Source organism: Oncorhynchus gorbuscha, linkage group LG23 (assembly GCF_021184085.1).
Source record: "Oncorhynchus gorbuscha isolate QuinsamMale2020 ecotype Even-year linkage group LG23, OgorEven_v1.0, whole genome shotgun sequence".
Lineage (NCBI taxonomy): Eukaryota > Metazoa > Chordata > Actinopteri > Salmoniformes > Salmonidae > Oncorhynchus > Oncorhynchus gorbuscha.
In genome coordinates, this window is record NC_060195.1 from 7,026,124 (window position 1) to 7,043,023 (window position 16,900).

Sequence of the window (16,900 nt, forward strand, 5' to 3'; positions counted from 1 at the left end):
ATTCAAGGGTTACTATTTAAGGGTTACTATTCTATGGTTACTATTTAAGGGTTACTATTCTATGGTTACTATTTAAGGGTTACTATTTATGGGTTACTATTTAAGGGTTACTATTCTATGGTTACTATTTAAGGGTTACTATTTAAGGGTTACTATTCTATGGTTACTATTTAAGGGTTACTATTCTATGGTTACTATTCTATGGTTACTATTTAAGGTTTACTATTCTATGGTTACTATTTAAGGGTTACTATTTAAGGGTTACTATTTAATGGTTACTATTTAAGGGTTACTATTTAAGGGTTACTATTTAAGGGTTACTATTCTATGGTTACTATTTAAGGGTTACTATTTAAGGGTTACTATTTAATGGTTACTATTTAAGGGTTACTATTTAAGGGTTACTATTTAAGGGTTACTATTTAAGGGTTACTATTCTATGGTTACTATTTAAGGGTTACAATTCTATGGTTACTATTTAAGGGTTACTATTCTATGGTTACTATTCTATGGTTAATATTTAAGGGTTACTATTCTATGGTTTACTATTCTATGGTTACTATTTAAGGGTTACTATTCTATGGTTACTATTCTATGGTTACTATTCAAGGGTTACTATTCTATGGTTACTATTTAATTGTTTGTGTAAATTGGTGAGATAAGACCATTAAAACAGATTTTGCCGCTGCGTTAACAAAATTCAGTGATCTCAGCATTAATGTGAAAGCTTTCAATTAACAACAGCTCCCTATAACCCTTTAGAGTGCATGACTAACAACAGCTGACTATAGACCTATATAGGGCATGATTAACAACAGCTGACTATAGACCTATATAGGGCATGACTAACAACAGCTGACTATAGACCTATATAGGGCATGATTAACAACAGCTGACTATAGCCCTATATAGGGCATGATTAACAACAGCTGACTATAGACCTATATAGGGCATGACTAACAACAGCTGACTATAGACCTATATAGGGCATGACTAACAACAGCTGACTATAGACCTATATAGGGCATGATTAACAACAGCTGACTATAGACCTATATAGGGCATGATTAACAACAATGACTGACTATAGCCCAAGGTATGGACTAATTTTCCGGGCATGATTAGACCAACAGAGAAAATCTAGAGGGAGTTAATAAACACATATATGGTTACACACACAGAGGTTATTTATGACATCATAACACGCTATTCTCCATCGAGGGCATGATTAACATCAGTGCTGACTATAGACCTATAGACTAGGGCATGATTAACAACAGCTGACTATAGACCTATATAGGGCAAATGATTAACAACAGCTGACTATAGACCTATATAGGGCATGATTAACAACAGCTGACTATAGACCTAAATCATAGGGCATGATTAACAACAGCTGACTATAGACCTATATAGGAATATGATTAACAACAGCTGACTATAGACCTATATAGGGCATGATTAACAACAGCTGACTATAGACCTATATAGGGCATGATTAACAACAGCTGACTATAGACCTATATAGGGCATGATTAACAACAGCTGACTATAGACCTATTAACAACAGTTGACTATAGCCCTATATAGGGCATGATTAACAACAGCTGACTATAGACCTATATAGGGCATGATTAACAACAGCTGACTATAGCCCTATAGAGTACATAATTAACAACAGCTCACTATAGCCCTATATAGTGTGCATGATTAACAACAGCTGACTATTGCCACATAGAGTCCATGCCCAGAAGGGTCAGTTTACCTGGACCATTGGCTCTAGCTTTTTGCAGTAGGAAATAATGACATGGGAGCGGTATTAACCTCAAGGTTAGAGAGGTGGACTGGTAATTTTCCGGAGGGTTGCCAGTTTGACTTCCAGACCAGGACAGAGAAAATCTAGAGGGAGTTAATAAACACATTCAGATTAGTCGTCATGGTTTCACACTACACTAGAGGTTATTTATGACATCATAACACGCTGTGATTCTCCATCGAGCACTGAGAGGAACCACAAGGAATCTACATCATCAATTGTGCCACAGTGGTACTACTACGAGTCAGTCTGCCTTAAATAGACTAATTAGCACCAAAGGAGGAGCTGTCCATATGATTACTATGCTTCTCCAAGCATGTGTTTTACAGAAGAATGTGTGTCTAATGATAAAGTCAGCGCCAAATGCAAGCTGTTAAAGTCCCACCCAGACCAAGGCTACCATTAACATGAATAACCCAGCAGAGTGAGACTCTCTGGGCTCGTCTGGAATTGTGCACAGTGATGACAAACAAATCCAGCTCAGAGGCTTTGTGGCGACACCAGGGGATAAATCACAATAGCTTCCAGTCTCAGGCTGGTTCCCAAATTCCCTTATAGGAAACTACGTTTGACAGGGGCCCTATGGGTAGGGCTCTAAAGAAATGCCTTATAAAGAGAATAGGATGGTATTTGGGACACAGGCTCAGTCTCAGTCATGTATGTGTACTTGATAACTATTGTCATATTCCATGATGTATGGGACAGTGCTAGATACAGCAGATATCACAAAGCCCAACCTACACAGTGAATTTTCTCATAATTAATGTGAAACTAGGAATAAAGCTAAATTGATATCCCCGGAAACCATACCCACTGGTAATGGAATAAACAATTAGAGATTGTTGCTCCTAGGACAACGGCTAAGATGTGTTCCCCATGCAGTAAGCAGAGCACCCAATCCAGAATATATGGGGGAAAAGTTACATTCATTACTTCGGGAGGAAGACACATCGTAATCCTTCAGACAGTTTGGTCCAATGTTGAATTGTTGTATTTGGGGGACACTTGGAAAGGTTGCATCTAAAATACAGTTATATCACATACAAATTAGACCTACAGTATCAATCAAAATGTTTGGACACACCTACTCATTCAAGGGTTTTTCTTTCCTACATCTTTCCTACATTGTAGAATAATATGGAAGACATCAAAACTATGAAATAACACATAACACACATGTTTCTGTCGGTGCAATGCATGAAGAAACCAGGTGGCTGTACCGACTCTGACAACATATCCCGGGTGAGCCATGTTTCTGTGAAACAGAGAATGTTACAATCTCTGATGTCTCTCTGGCAAGGAAACTTGTGCCCCAACTTCGTACACCTTGTTGTATAGAGTTTGGACATTGGCGAGTAATAATGCTCTGAAGCGGTGGATGGGGTGCTCGCCTTCTAAGTCTGACCAGTAGTCTGCCTCTCCTGCGGCGACCGCATTGTTTTGGGTCGTTCTCTGGGATTTAGATCCCATGTCCGGGGTGGACGTCCAAACAAAGGATTTGCTTCGGGAAAGTGGTAGTAATGTTGCTAACTTGACATCGCTTTAATATCCAGTAGTTCTTCCTGGCTGTATGTAATAACACTTGAGATTTTCTGGGCTAACAATGTAAGAAACGATACAGAACAAAATTATTTCTGCATCGTTTCTTAATTAAGAACCTGTCGGCGCCATCATTCAAACTCTTGCCGTTCTCTCAACCAGCTTAATGAGGTAGTTACCTGGAATCATGTCAATGAACAGGTATGCCTTGCTAAAAGTTCATTTGTGGAATGTCTTCTAGTTTGCCAAAAGGCACCTAAAGGACTCTGGTATAACAAGATTCTACTTGTTGGCCTGAATGCCAAGTGTCACGTCTGGAGGAAAACCTGGGACCTTCACAATGGTGAAGCACCGTGGTGGTAGCATCATGCTGTTGCGATGTTTTTCAGAGAAACCTGCTCCAGAGCGCTCAGGACCTTGGAGTGGGGCGAAGGTTTACCTTCCAACATGACAACAACCCTAAGCACACACCCGAGACAATGCAGGAGTGGCATCAAGACAAGCCTCTGAATGTCCTTGATTGGCCCAGCCAGAGCCCGGAGCTGAACCCGATCGAACATTTCTGGAGGGAACTGAAAATAGCTGTGCAGCAATTCTCCCATCCAACATGACAGAGCTTGAGAGGATCTGCAGATAAGAATGGGAGAAGCTCTCGGACTACAGGTGTGCCAAGCTTGTACCATCATACCCAAGAAGCGTTGAGGCTGTAATCGCTGACAAAGGTGCTAATTAAACAAAATTGTGAGTTAAGAGTTTGAATACTTATGTAAATATGATATTTCCATTTTTTTATTAAAAGCCTATTTTTGATTTGTCAATATGGGTTATTGTGTGTAGAATGATGAGAGGGAGAAATACAACAGAGTCAATTTTAGAATGAAGCTGTAGTGTAACAAAATGTTGAAAAGTCAAAGAGTCTGAATACTTTCCGAACGCGCTTTATGTTAGCTAGCTAGCCAGTCCAGTTACAACTTGGGTTTTAATATGACTTCTAGCCAACGTTTTCCAAATGCAATTCTTATCCTGTTCTGTCACTCTGCACTTTGGTGGCAAGGTTGGATAAAAAAAATAATAATAATAAATGTTTCACATGAAAGCTTTTTTTTTTAAGTTACCGATGACTACCACCGTCTCATTTGAGCAAGTAAACATTTTTGGCGGGGGGAGGTCTTAGGAATTTGAAATTGTGATTGACAGCTCAGTACTCTATGACCCAAATGTTCCATGTTCCATGTGCAAGAAAATCATTGATATATTTCTCATTTGTTTGAAAACTACTGTATTTTCAAATCATTCCACCATTTGTGTCCGGTTACATCGGTTTTAATGCGAGACTTTTATTTTGAAGGCGAACCTCCGCTTTGAGCATTTTTGTTAATCACATGTTTCTCATTTCATGCTTGTGACACCAGCTAACTCATAGCTTGAAAATGAACCATGCAATCAAAATCCAGCATACAGAAGTGTAATATACAATCCTTTTCTCGGGGACGGGGACGGGGACGGGGGGGGGGGAGTTATAAATGTGACTGCAGTCATTTGGCCGAACAAAATTCCACGGGAGTCACTGTTTACTTACACCAGATGAGATATGTGTGCATGTGTAGCAGTGTGATGTTGTTCTCCTAGATTACGCACCAAGTAGCACACAGGGACCAGTTCAAATAAGCCAGGTCAAGAGGGGATGTTAATCATTTGATAATAATTATAATAATTCAGGGTGTTTTTTAAATTTAATTACAACTGCATAGCTAATTAATTTTTTTTGTGTACAAACACTTTTTCACATCTATATTGTAAATAAACTTGATTGTAAAAGTGTTGTATATTTAGGTTTTGTCCATCGTGGGTTGTCTGTATTTCTGTACCCTCCTATTGTTCTCTCTTGCCTGACCTTCAGCTAGCGAGGTGCCTGAGGGCTGTGACTGCACCAAGGGCTAACATATTGTGTGTTGTCTCTTCTTGCGCAGGGCAAATATAAATCCAACAAGCAGACCTCCAGTTGTGGCAGTGTCCTCATTAAATTACACAATGCAGAGCGAACCATGCGACCTGCTGACTGGTCAGAGCAGTGAATGTGGATGAGGTGCCGCAACCTGCCGACTGGTCGGAGCAGTGAATGTGGATGAGGTGCACAACCTGCCGACTGGTCGGAGCAGTGAATGTGGATGAGGTGCCGCAACCTGCCGACTGGTCAGAGCTGTGAATGTGGATGAGGTGCCACAACCTGCCGACTGGTCAGAGCTGTGAATGTGGATGCGATGCACAACCTGCCGACTGGTCGGAGCTGTGAATGTGGATGAGGTGCCGCAACCTGCCGACTGGTCAGAGCTGTGAATGTGGATGAGGTGCACAACCTGCCGACTGGTCGGAGCTGTGAATGTGGATGAGGTGCACAACCTGCCGACTGGTCAGAGCTGTGAATGTGGATGAGGTGCACAACCTGCCGACTGGTCAGAGCTGTGAATGTGGATGAGGTGCACAACCTGCCGACTGGTCGGAGCAGTGAATGTGGATGAGGTGCCGCAACCTGCCGACTGGTCAGAGCAGTGAATGTGGATGAGGTGCCGCAACCTGACGACTGGTCAGAGCAGTGAATGTGGATGAGGTGCACAACCTGCCGACTGGTCAGAGCTGTGCATGTGGATGAGGTGCGCGATCTGCGCATGCGCACTTGTTGATGGTTTGCTATAATCAAATATATACTGTAAATATTGAAGGTGAATGTTGCATATTCACTAGATAAGAGTGTTTGTGTTTATTTGCATGTTTTGGAGGAATTAGTTTATTGCATTTTTTTGGTATTTGAATGCAGTAAATTCCATTGTATTTTAGTACTCTGTTGAGCCATGAAAGACTCTCAACTCCATAAAATTAGTTATGCTGGGGGATTTTAGTGTGGGTAGAGGGAGGCGTGTCCTTGCATTTACACCATTTGTACAGTCAGTTCCTGGAAGTAGAGTGTTTGCTAGTCCTGAGTTTACAAGCATTGGGAGGGGTAGTCTGTTTACTCCACCTGACCAGGGTATCCCACCTCTGTCTCTTGATGTACCATCATCCCCAGTCCTCAGTAATAATGGGACACCTCCGAGTCAGTTTAGTGACCTTATTAAGCAGATTGGTTCAGAGATAGTCAAATCTATCAGAGCAAGTTTACTGCAGTCTGGGTCTTCAAGTCTTTCTCCTACCCATCCCCCTCACCAACCCCAGCAGTTTCCCCTGTCTGAGCAATGAGGGACAACTTTTATTGATGCGTCAAAGCTGATTCTGGTTGTGAAGTCAGATGTTAGTGCTCCACCTTTCTTTAGGGGTGATGGCTCAGATAAGTATTCTGTCCTGGAGTGGGTAGGAGCTACTGGGAGTCTACCTAGAGAAGAGGGGTTACACTGGGTCTGAGCATGTTGGGGAGGTGATCTCTAGGCTCATGGGGAAGGCATGGGATGCGAACAAAGTCTGGGGGCGTAACAACCCTGTTGTCACAGATGTTAAGGCAGTGTTCAGGGTTCTCAAGCAACACTTTGGGGATACTGTCTGCTCAGGTATGCCATTAGCTGATTTCTATTCAATCAAACCATATGCTAAAGAGGGTCCTCTAGAATTCTGGAGTAGGCTTAACAAAGCTGCAGAGGCAGCCGAACAGTACCTTGTAAGCGAGGGTAGGACCTTGCCCAATCAGTGCTCAGAGTCAGCAGTTATATTTGTACGCAACTGTCCTGATAAATAGTTGGCCCAAGTGTTCAAAAGCAAACCCCTTCGTGACTGGACAGCCAGTGAGGTACAGGATCGTTTGGATGTACTTTTAAGGGAGCATACAGCACGTAGAACACAACTTTCACAGTAGTTAGCTGCCGTATTTGACTCTCCCCAGGAGGAAGTGGATCCTGTGACCTGATGTGTCATATTTTTCTCGATGTGGCCTGTATCTGAGTTTGTGACATTAAAGAAAGTTTTGAGTATGTTAGAGAAAGCTCTTGTCAGCAATACTCAGTCTGTGAACAGAGGGCCCCGTAAACAGTTCCCCAAGCGTCAGCGGGAGTGTGCTGTCTGTGGAACCACTAATCACTGGACCAAAGCTCACTGTCAGATGCACCAGCTGTGTTTCAAGTGCTTCTCTCCTGGCCACATGAGCTTTGACTGTAGTGAGACTGGGCAGTGACAGAGCCCTGGATGTTGACAGACTGGCAGGTCTCAGGGAAACTAGAAAACCTCCATTCTGAGGAGGGCAATATGAGGCAGTCTAATTGTTCCTCCACCGATGATGATATTCAATCTGTCGGCACCCAAGAACAACACAGTAATTTTTCAGAAAACAATGAGAATTACTCAGAATGACAGTTTTGTTTTACACCACCGTGCTGGTACAGGATAAAGTTGAACTGAAGGGGATGTTAGATAGTGGGTCCATGGCTACTACTCTGCACGCAGATATTGTACCTCGGTTGAGGGAGGCAGGAGTGGTAGAGGGGAACTTTCTAGCTCCTTCAGACATCATCCTGGTGGGTTGTGGTGGGACACAAAGTAGCCCAGTGGGCATGTGTGACTTAAAAATACAGCTTAATGGCTTCAGTTATGTCGTTCCAGGGCTTATTGTAGATGGGCATGTTGATGAACTCATTGTGGGCACTAATGTGTTGAAGTCTGATTAGACAGTTCAAATCAAATGACAGCTACTGGCGGGTGGTGGGTACACCAGTGTAACGGCGTTCGTCTGTTGAAGAAAGAGAGTCGGACCGAAATGCAGCGTGTAGGTTACTCATGACTTTAATGAAAGAAATGACGGTACATGAAATAACTGAAAGACGAAAACAACAAAACGGAACGTGAAACTAATTACAGCCTATCTGGTGAATACTACACAAAGACAGGAACAATCACCCACGAAATACAAAGCGAAACTCAGGCTGCCTAAATACGGTTCCCAATCAGAGACAACGATAAGCACCTGACTCTAATTGAGAATCGCCTCAGGCAGCCAAGCCTAACAACACCCCTAATCAGCCGTGATCCCAAATAATACAAACCCCAATACGAAACACAACATATAAACCCATGTCACACCCTGGCCTACCCAAACATATAACAAAAACACAAAATACAATGACCAAGAGGTGACAACCACGTCCTTCTGGCCAGTGTGATGACAGCTACTGGCGGGTGGTGGGTACGCCATGTCCTTCTGGCCAGTGTGATGACAGCCACTTCCTGTGTCTCCTATCAAATCTGGAGAGACGGAGAGGAGACTCCATCCCAGATAAAGTGGGCACCATTAAGTTGAAGAGAGCAGTAACGCTCCAACACATGAGTGAGTATCTGGTGTGGGGCTGCCTGCCCCGAAAGACAAAACTCTCTGTGGGCAGTACTGTTGTTGTCAAGCCCACCACGTCTTGTTGTGTGAATCGACACATAGGCCTCTGTGTGTATGTGGGGGGGGATTGTGAATCCAACAACTTCGCCAGTTACCCTGAGACTAAATGCTAAAGAGACAGATGTGTCCCCTTGCATTGCATTGGAGGATTTTGATGATGATATCAAGCATCAAGCAGCTTACCAGAAGGTAGCAAAAGTACAACGTGACAACTCACATGGCAGCCTGACAGCTAAGAGTTCAGTTGGTGGCAGTGTAATTAATTGCAACAGTACACTGAGCAATCTTGGACTTTAAGGCCTGTCTGTTGAGGAGTGTCCAGTTTCACAGTTCTGGAATGACAAACTTGTCAAGTTCCATTGAGAAGTACGACACAGTGTTCTCTAGACATAGGCCTAGATTATGGCGAGGCAAAAGAGTTCTGCCAGCGTATCTTGCTGACTGATGACCGCCCATTTCAAAGAATGGGGACTTGCGTCTATGTACTGACTTTTGGTGGTTAATTGCCCACACAAGTAAAGGAAGCTCATCCCCTGCCTCATCAGGCTGATGTACTGGCTGCGCTAGGAGGTAATGCCTTCTTCAGCACAATGGACTTGGCCTCAGGGTACTACAATGTGCCACTGCATGAAGAGGATAAAAATACACTGCCATTTCCTCTCCTTTAGGTCTGCATGAGTACAATGGTTTACCTCAAGGCCTTTGCAACAACCCAGCTACTTTTATGAGAATGATGCTGACCATCTTTGGTGACCAAAACTTTCTAAGTCTCCTTTGCTATTTGGATGATCTGATGGTTTTTACTAAGACGGAGGAAGAGAGTCTGCAGAGATTTGCGATGGTTTTTCAGCAGTTGCAGGAGCACAATCTTGAACTGTCTCTGTCTAAGTCCAAGTTTTTGAGGAGGTCTGTTAAGTTTTTGGGCCCACATCATTTCTCAAGAGGGTTCAGCCACTGATCCTGCTAAGATTCAAACCATTTTGAATGTGACTGAGTGAGATGATGGAAGCTGATGGTGTCACTCCGTCTCCTAGCAAAATCCGTTCTTTCCTTGTTGTGGTATTATACTATCAACACTACATTAAGAATTGTTCCATGGTTGCTAGGCCATTGTTTCAGCTGACTACAGGTCAGCAGAAGCCTAGGAGAGGCAAGTGCAGAACGAGGCTTGGTCCCTCTCGCAGGCTCACTGCTGCAGACTGGACTGCCAAGGGTAGAAAGAGGCCTGGTCCCTCTCGCAGGCTCACTGCTGCAGACTGGACTGCCAAGGGTAGAAAGAGGCTTGGTCCCTCTCGCAGGCTCACTGCTGTGGACTGGACTGCCAAGGGTAGAAAGAGGCCTGGTCCCTCTCGCAGGCTCACTGCTGCAGACCGGACTGACAAGGGTAGAAAGAGGCCTGGTCCCTCTTGCAGGCTCACTGCTGCAGACTGGACTGCCAAGGGTAGAAAGAGGCCTGGTCCCTCTCGCAGGCTCACTGCTGCAGACTGGACTGCCAAGGGTAGAAAGAGGCCTGGTCCCTCTCGCAGGCTCACTGCTTCAGACTGGACTGCCAAGGGTAGAAAGAGGCCTGGTCCCTCTCGCAGGCTCACTGCTGCAGACCGGACTGACAAGGGTAGAAAGAGGCCTGGTCCCTCTCGCAGGCTCACTGCTGCAGACTGGACTGACAAGGGTAGAAAGTGGCCTGGTCCCTCTCGCAGGCTCACTGCTGCAGACCGGACTGACAAGGGTAGAAAGAGGCCTGGTCCCGCTCGCAGGCTCACTGCTGTGGACTGGACTGCCAAGGGCAGAAAGAGGCCTGGTCCCTCTCGCAGGCTCACTGCTGCGGACTGGACTGCCGAATGTCAACTCACTTTTGAAGCTTTGAACGCAGCACTTGTTGACCAGGCTGGTTCATCCAGATTTTTCTCAGCCATTTTTACTTTCTGTTGATGCATCTACTAGCAGTTTGGGAGCTGTACAATCCCAAGTGCAAGATGGGAAGGGCCATAGCCAGGCCAATAGCTTTTGCTGGTATATCTCTTAATCATGCACAATCCAAGTATCCAGCTCACCGACTGGAATTTCTAGCCATTAAATTGGCAATTCATGATAAATTAAGCCATTGGCTGCTAGGGCATAGGTTTACTGTGTGGACCGACAACAATCCACTCAAGTATATTCTTACAGAATCGAGGCTTGATGCATGCGAGCAGAGATGGGTTGCAAAGCTGGCACCTTTTGATTTTGATATCCATTACATACCAGGGTCCAAGAATGTCATTGCTGATGCTTTGAGCAGAGGGCCATTTGTTCCCTCCAAAGTTCTGCACTTAATGACAAGAATTCCATATGATGTCCTGCTTGAGGAAGCAGGAGGTCTTCGAGTGGATGATGTTCAAAAAATGTTTCCGCCTCTCCCGTGAGCAGCCCGTGGCCGGCTGTAGAACGTCTATGGCTCCTGGGAGTGAGTTGAGTAGAGCTGGAGACTTTGTCAGTGGGTTGGTTTCCTGTGAAGAGGTGTCTGCTGTCCTCTATGCCCACTGCCAATGGGATGATGGTGCCACAGTGAGGGCCGTTTCACATGTGCAGCACCTTGAGAAATTGATGTCCATGGGTCAGAGCCCATTACCTGTCCTTACACACAAGGAGCTGTATGACAACCAGTCACTGGATCCTATCGTTAGCAGAGTCATGTTCTTTGTAGATAGAGGCCGACGCCCATCTAGGAGAGAGCTTTAAGCTAAAGAAACAGTTAACACTAAGACAGTGGGGAAAATTCACCTCATGGTTAGTGATTCTGTATCGTGTCTCAAAACACCCAGTGAGTAGGTCCAAGGCTAAATGGCCTCGGATGTTGAATGCATTGACATTCTCCTATAACTGCACTGTTCACGAGACTACTGGGTTTCTGCCCTTCTTGATGCCCTTCTTGATGTTTGGACGCACCCCTAGGTTGTTGGTAGATGTGATGTTTGAAAGTGTGCTGTTAGATGGGGACACAATAGATGTGGATAAGTATGTCCAGTCTCTGGGTAAGGGTCTGAGATAGGCCATGACATAGGCCCAGCAGCATGCCAAAAATCAACAAAAGAAGCACGCCGAGGTCTACAACAGACGGTCTAAGAGTCATGCGGTAGAGAAGGGAGACAGAGTTCTACATACTAACAAGGGAGAGAGGGGCAAGAAGAAACTGTCTGATCGCTGGGACAACGTGGTGTGCATAGTTGTCGCGAAGAACAGCTCACTGAACACATATCGTATCCACCACCCTACCACTGGACTCATCAAAACTGTGCATAGGAACCTGATTATGCCAGTCAGCTTTCTCCCTTTGTCTTCTTGGGAGGAACCTGAGGGTCTCGAATCTCTATCGAGTGGTGACGTGATCTCTGAGATGTCGGCAGAGTCCAGTCAAATGGATGGGAGTGACGCCACGACTGTCCACTGGGTAGCAGATTGTCCACTGGGTAGCAAGCCTTCCTGAGTCTTCTGTGAGGATACTCCAAGAGGAAGGTGAAGTTCCAGCTGAAGGAAGTGAGGTGGAACAACCGTATGAATTCCCCTTGAGTGAGGTGTTGTAACTGGTGTCGTCGGGGGAAGAAGGTGAGGACCAAGGTGCAGCGTGGTAGAAGGAGAAGGAGAGGACCAAGGTGCAGCGTGGTAGAAGGAGAAGGAGAAGGTGAAAAGGACCAAGGTGCAGCGTGGTAGAAGGAGAAGGAGAAGGTGAAAAGGACCAAGGTGCAGCGTGGTAGAAGGAGAAGGAGAAGGTGAGGACCAAGGTGCAGTGTGGTAGAAGGAGAAGGTGAGGACCAAGGTGCAGTGTGGTAGCAGGAGAAGGAGAAAGAGAGGACCAAGGTGCAGCGTGGTAGAAGGAGAAGGAGAAGGAGAGGACCAAGGTGCAGCGTGGTAGAAGGAGAAGGAGAAGACCAAGGTGCAGCGTGGTAGAAGGAGAAGGAGAAGGAGAGGACCAAGGTGCAGCGTGGTAGAAGGAGAAGGAGAAGGTGAAAAGGACCAAGGTGCAGCGTGGTAGAAGGAGAAGGAGAAGGTGAAAAGGACCAAGGTGCAGCGTGGTAGAAGGAGAAGGAGAAGGTGAAAAGGACCAAGGTGCAGCGTGGTAGAAGGAGAAGGAAAAGGTGAAAAGGACCAAGGTGCAGTGTGGTAGAAGGAGAAGGAGAAAAGGACCAAGGTGCAGCGTGGTAGAAGGAGAAGGAGAGGACCAAGGTGCAGTGTGGTAGAGGAGAAGGAGAAGGAGAGGACCAAGGTGCAGCGTGGTAGAAGGAGAAGGAGAGGACCAAGGTGCAGCGTGGTAGAAGGAGAAGGTGAGGACCAAAGTGCAGTGTGGTAGCAGGAGAAGGAGAAGGAGAGGACCAAGGTGCAGCGTGGTAGAAGGAGAAGGAGAAGGAGAGGACCAAGGTGCAGCGTGGTAGAAGGAGAAGGAGAAGGAGAGGACCAAGGTACAGCGTGGTAGAAGGAGAAGGAGAAGGTGAGGACCAAGGTGCAGCGTGGTAGAAGGGGAAGGAGAAGGTGAGGACCAAGGTGCAGCGTGGTAGAAGGAGAAGGAGAAGGTGAAAAGGACCAAGGTGCAGCGTGGTAGAAGGAGAAGGAGAAAAGGACCAAGGTGCAGCGTGGTAGAAGGAGAAGGTGAGGACCAAGGTGAGCGTGGTAGAAGGACCAAGGTGCAGCGTGGTAGAAGGAGAAGGTGAGGACCAAGGTGCAGCGTGGTAGCAGGAGAAGGAGAAGGAGAAGGTGAGGACCAAGGTGCAGCGTGGTAGAAGGAGAAGGAGAGGACCAAGGTGCAGCGTGGTAGAAGGAGAAGGAGAAGGTGAGGACCAAGGTGCAGCGTGGTAGAAGGAGAAGGAGAAGGTGAGGACCAAGGTGCAGCGTGGTAGAAGGAGAAGGAGAAGGTGAGGACCAAGGTGCAGCGTGGTAGAAGGAGAAGGAGAAGGTGAAAAGGACCAAGGTGCAGCGTGGTAGAAGGAGAAGGAGAAGGTGAGGACCAAGGTGCAGCGTGGTAGAAGGAGAAGGTGAGGACCAAGGTGCAGCGTGGTAGAAGGAGAAGGAGAAGGTGAAAAGGACCAAGGTGCAGCGTGGTAGAAGGAGAAGGAGAAGGTGAGGACCAAGGTGCAGCGTGGTAGAAGGAGAAGGAGAAGGTGAAAAGGACCAAGGTGCAGCGTGGTAGAAGGAGAAGGAGAAGGTGAGGACCAAGGTGCAGCGTGGTAGAAGGAGAAGGAGAAGGTGAGGACCAAGGTGCAGCGTGGTAGAAGGAGAAGGAGAGGACCAAGGTGCAGCGTGGTAGAAGGAGAAGGAGAAGGTGAGGACCAAGGTGCAGCGTGGTAGAAGGAGAAGGAGAAGGTGAAAAGGACCAAGGTGCAGCGTGGTAGAAGGAGAAAGAGAAGGTGAAAAGGACCAAGGTGCAGCGTGGTAGAAGGAGAAGGAGAAGGTGAAAAGGACCAAGGTGCAGCGTGGTAGAAGGAGAAGGAGAAGGTGAAAAGGACCAAGGTGCAGCGTGGTAGAAGGAGAAGGTGAGGACCAAAGTGCAGTGTGGTAGCAGGAGAAGGAGAAGGAGAGGACCAAGGTGCAGCGTGGTAGAAGGAGAAGGAGAAGGAGAGGACCAAGGTGCAGCGTGGTAGAAGGAGAAGGAGAAGGAGAGGACCAAGGTGCAGCGTGGTAGAAGGAGAAGGAGAAGGTGAGGACCAAGGTGCAGCGTGGTAGAAGGAGAAGGAGAAGGTGCAGCGTGGTAAGGACCAAGGTGCAGCGTGGTAGAAGGAGAAGGAGAAGGTGAGGACCAAGGTGCAGCGTGGTAGAAGGAGAAGGAGAAGGTGAAAAGGACCAAGGTGCAGCGGTGGGAGAAGGAGAAGGTAGGACCAAGGTGCAGCGTGGTAGAAGGAGAAGGTGAGGACCAAGGTGCAGCGTGGTAGAAGGAGAAGGAGAAGGTGAGGACCAAGGTGCAGCGTGGTAGAAGGAGAAGGAGAAGGTGAAAAGGACCAAGGTGCAGCGTGGTAGAAGGAGAAGGAGAAGGTGAAAAGGACCAAGGTGCAGCGTGGTAGAAGGAGAAGGAGAAGGTGAAAAGGACCAAGGTGCAGCGTGGTAGAAGGAGAAGGAGAAGGTGAAAAGGACCAAGGTGCAGCGTGGTAGAAGGAGAAGGAGAAGGTGAGGACCAAGGTGCAGCGTGGTAGAAGGAGAAGGAGAAGGAGAGGACCAAGGTGCAGCATGGTAGAAGGAGAAGGAGAAGGTGAGGACCAAGGTGCAGCGTGGTAGAAGGAGAAGGTGAGGACCAAGGTGCAGCGTGGTAGAAGGAGAAGAGGACCTCTCATCTGTTTATTTGGAACTGAACACTGAATAACAAAACAACAAAGAAACAACTGAAACAGTTCTGTCTGGTACAGAAACACAAAGACTGAAAATAACCACCTGACAAAACACAAAGGAAAACAGGCAACCTAAATATGGTTCTCAATTAGGGACAACGATAGGCAGCTGCTTCTGATTGAGAACCATATCAGGCCAAACACAGAAATAGAAAATATAGAAAAACTAACAGACTGCCCACCCCAACTCAAACCCTGACCATACTAAATAAAGACAAAACAAACAGACTGCCCACTCCAACTCACACCCTGACCATACTAAATAAAGACAAGACAAACAGACTGCCCATCCCAACTCACACCCTGACCATACTAAATAAAGACAAGACAAACAGACTGCCCACCCCAACTCACACCCTGACCATACTAAATAAAGACAAGACAAACAGACTGCCCATCCCAACTCACACCCTGACCATACTAAATAAAGACAAGACAAACAGACTGCCCACCCCAACTCACACCCTGACCATACTAAATAAAGACAAGACAAACAGACTGCCCACCCCAACTCACACCCTGACAATACTAAATAAAGACAAGACAAACAGACTGCCCATCCCAACTCACACCCTGACCATACTAAATAAAGACAAGACAAACAGACTGCCCACCCCAACTCACACCCTGACCATACTAAATAAAGACAGAGACAAACAGACTGCCCACCCCAACTCACACCCTGACCATACTAAATAAAGACAAGACAAACAGACTGCCCACCCCAACTCACCCCCTGACCATACTAAATAAAGACAAGACAAACAGACTGCCCACCCCAACTCACACCCTGACCATACTAAATAAAGACAAGACAAACAGACTGCCCACCCCAACTCACACCCTGACCATACTAAATAAAGACAAGACAAACAGACTGCCCACCCCAACTCACACCCTGACCATACTAAATAAAGACAAGACAAACAGACTGCCCACCCCAACTCACACCCTGACCATACTAAATAAAGACAAGACAAACAGACTGCCCACCCCAACTCACACCCTGACCATACTAAATAAAGACAAGACAAACAGACTGCCCACCCCAACTCACACCCTGACCATACTAAATAAAGACAAGACAAACAGACTGCCCACCCCAACTCACACCCTGACCATACTAAATAAAGACAAGACAAACAGACTGCCCACCCCAACTCACACCCTGACCATACTAAATAAAGACAGAGACAAACAGACTGCCCACCCCAACTCACCCCCTGACCATACTAAATAAAGACAGAGACAAACAGACTGCCCACCCCAACTCACACCTTGACCATACTAAATAAAGACAAGACAAACAGACTGCCCACCCCAACTCACACCTTGACCATACTAAATAAAGACAAAACAAAGGAATAAAGGTCAGAACGTGACAGGTGTGCTCAGCAGAAGTGGACCAGAGAGATATCCCCGAAGCCTACAAGAGTTCCGAGAGCAGAACTCCATTCAGTGTGGATGATGCTGCGACAGATAATGTTACCTTGGTTGAAGATGCTTCGTCAGTGTGGTCTATAACAATCTACCAGGATTATGATCAGTCGTCTGACACTACTAGTGTTGAATCTGTAACTGAAAGTGTGCTGGCTGCGAATATGCCGATCTGTAGTTCTAACCAATCCCGAGGTTAGACCTCTGAGCAGGGTTAGTGCTGTCCCAGACATTCCTGCTAGGTTTTTGGGTGAGAGTGTTCGTACTAGACTGGTAGACTTATTAAGCCAATGAATAGGCTAATAAAAACTATGTCTACACAGGAAATGAAACAGTTCCTGGTTTCTCATTGACGGTAGGATTTTGCCTACCTTTAATTTTTTTTTATATATATGT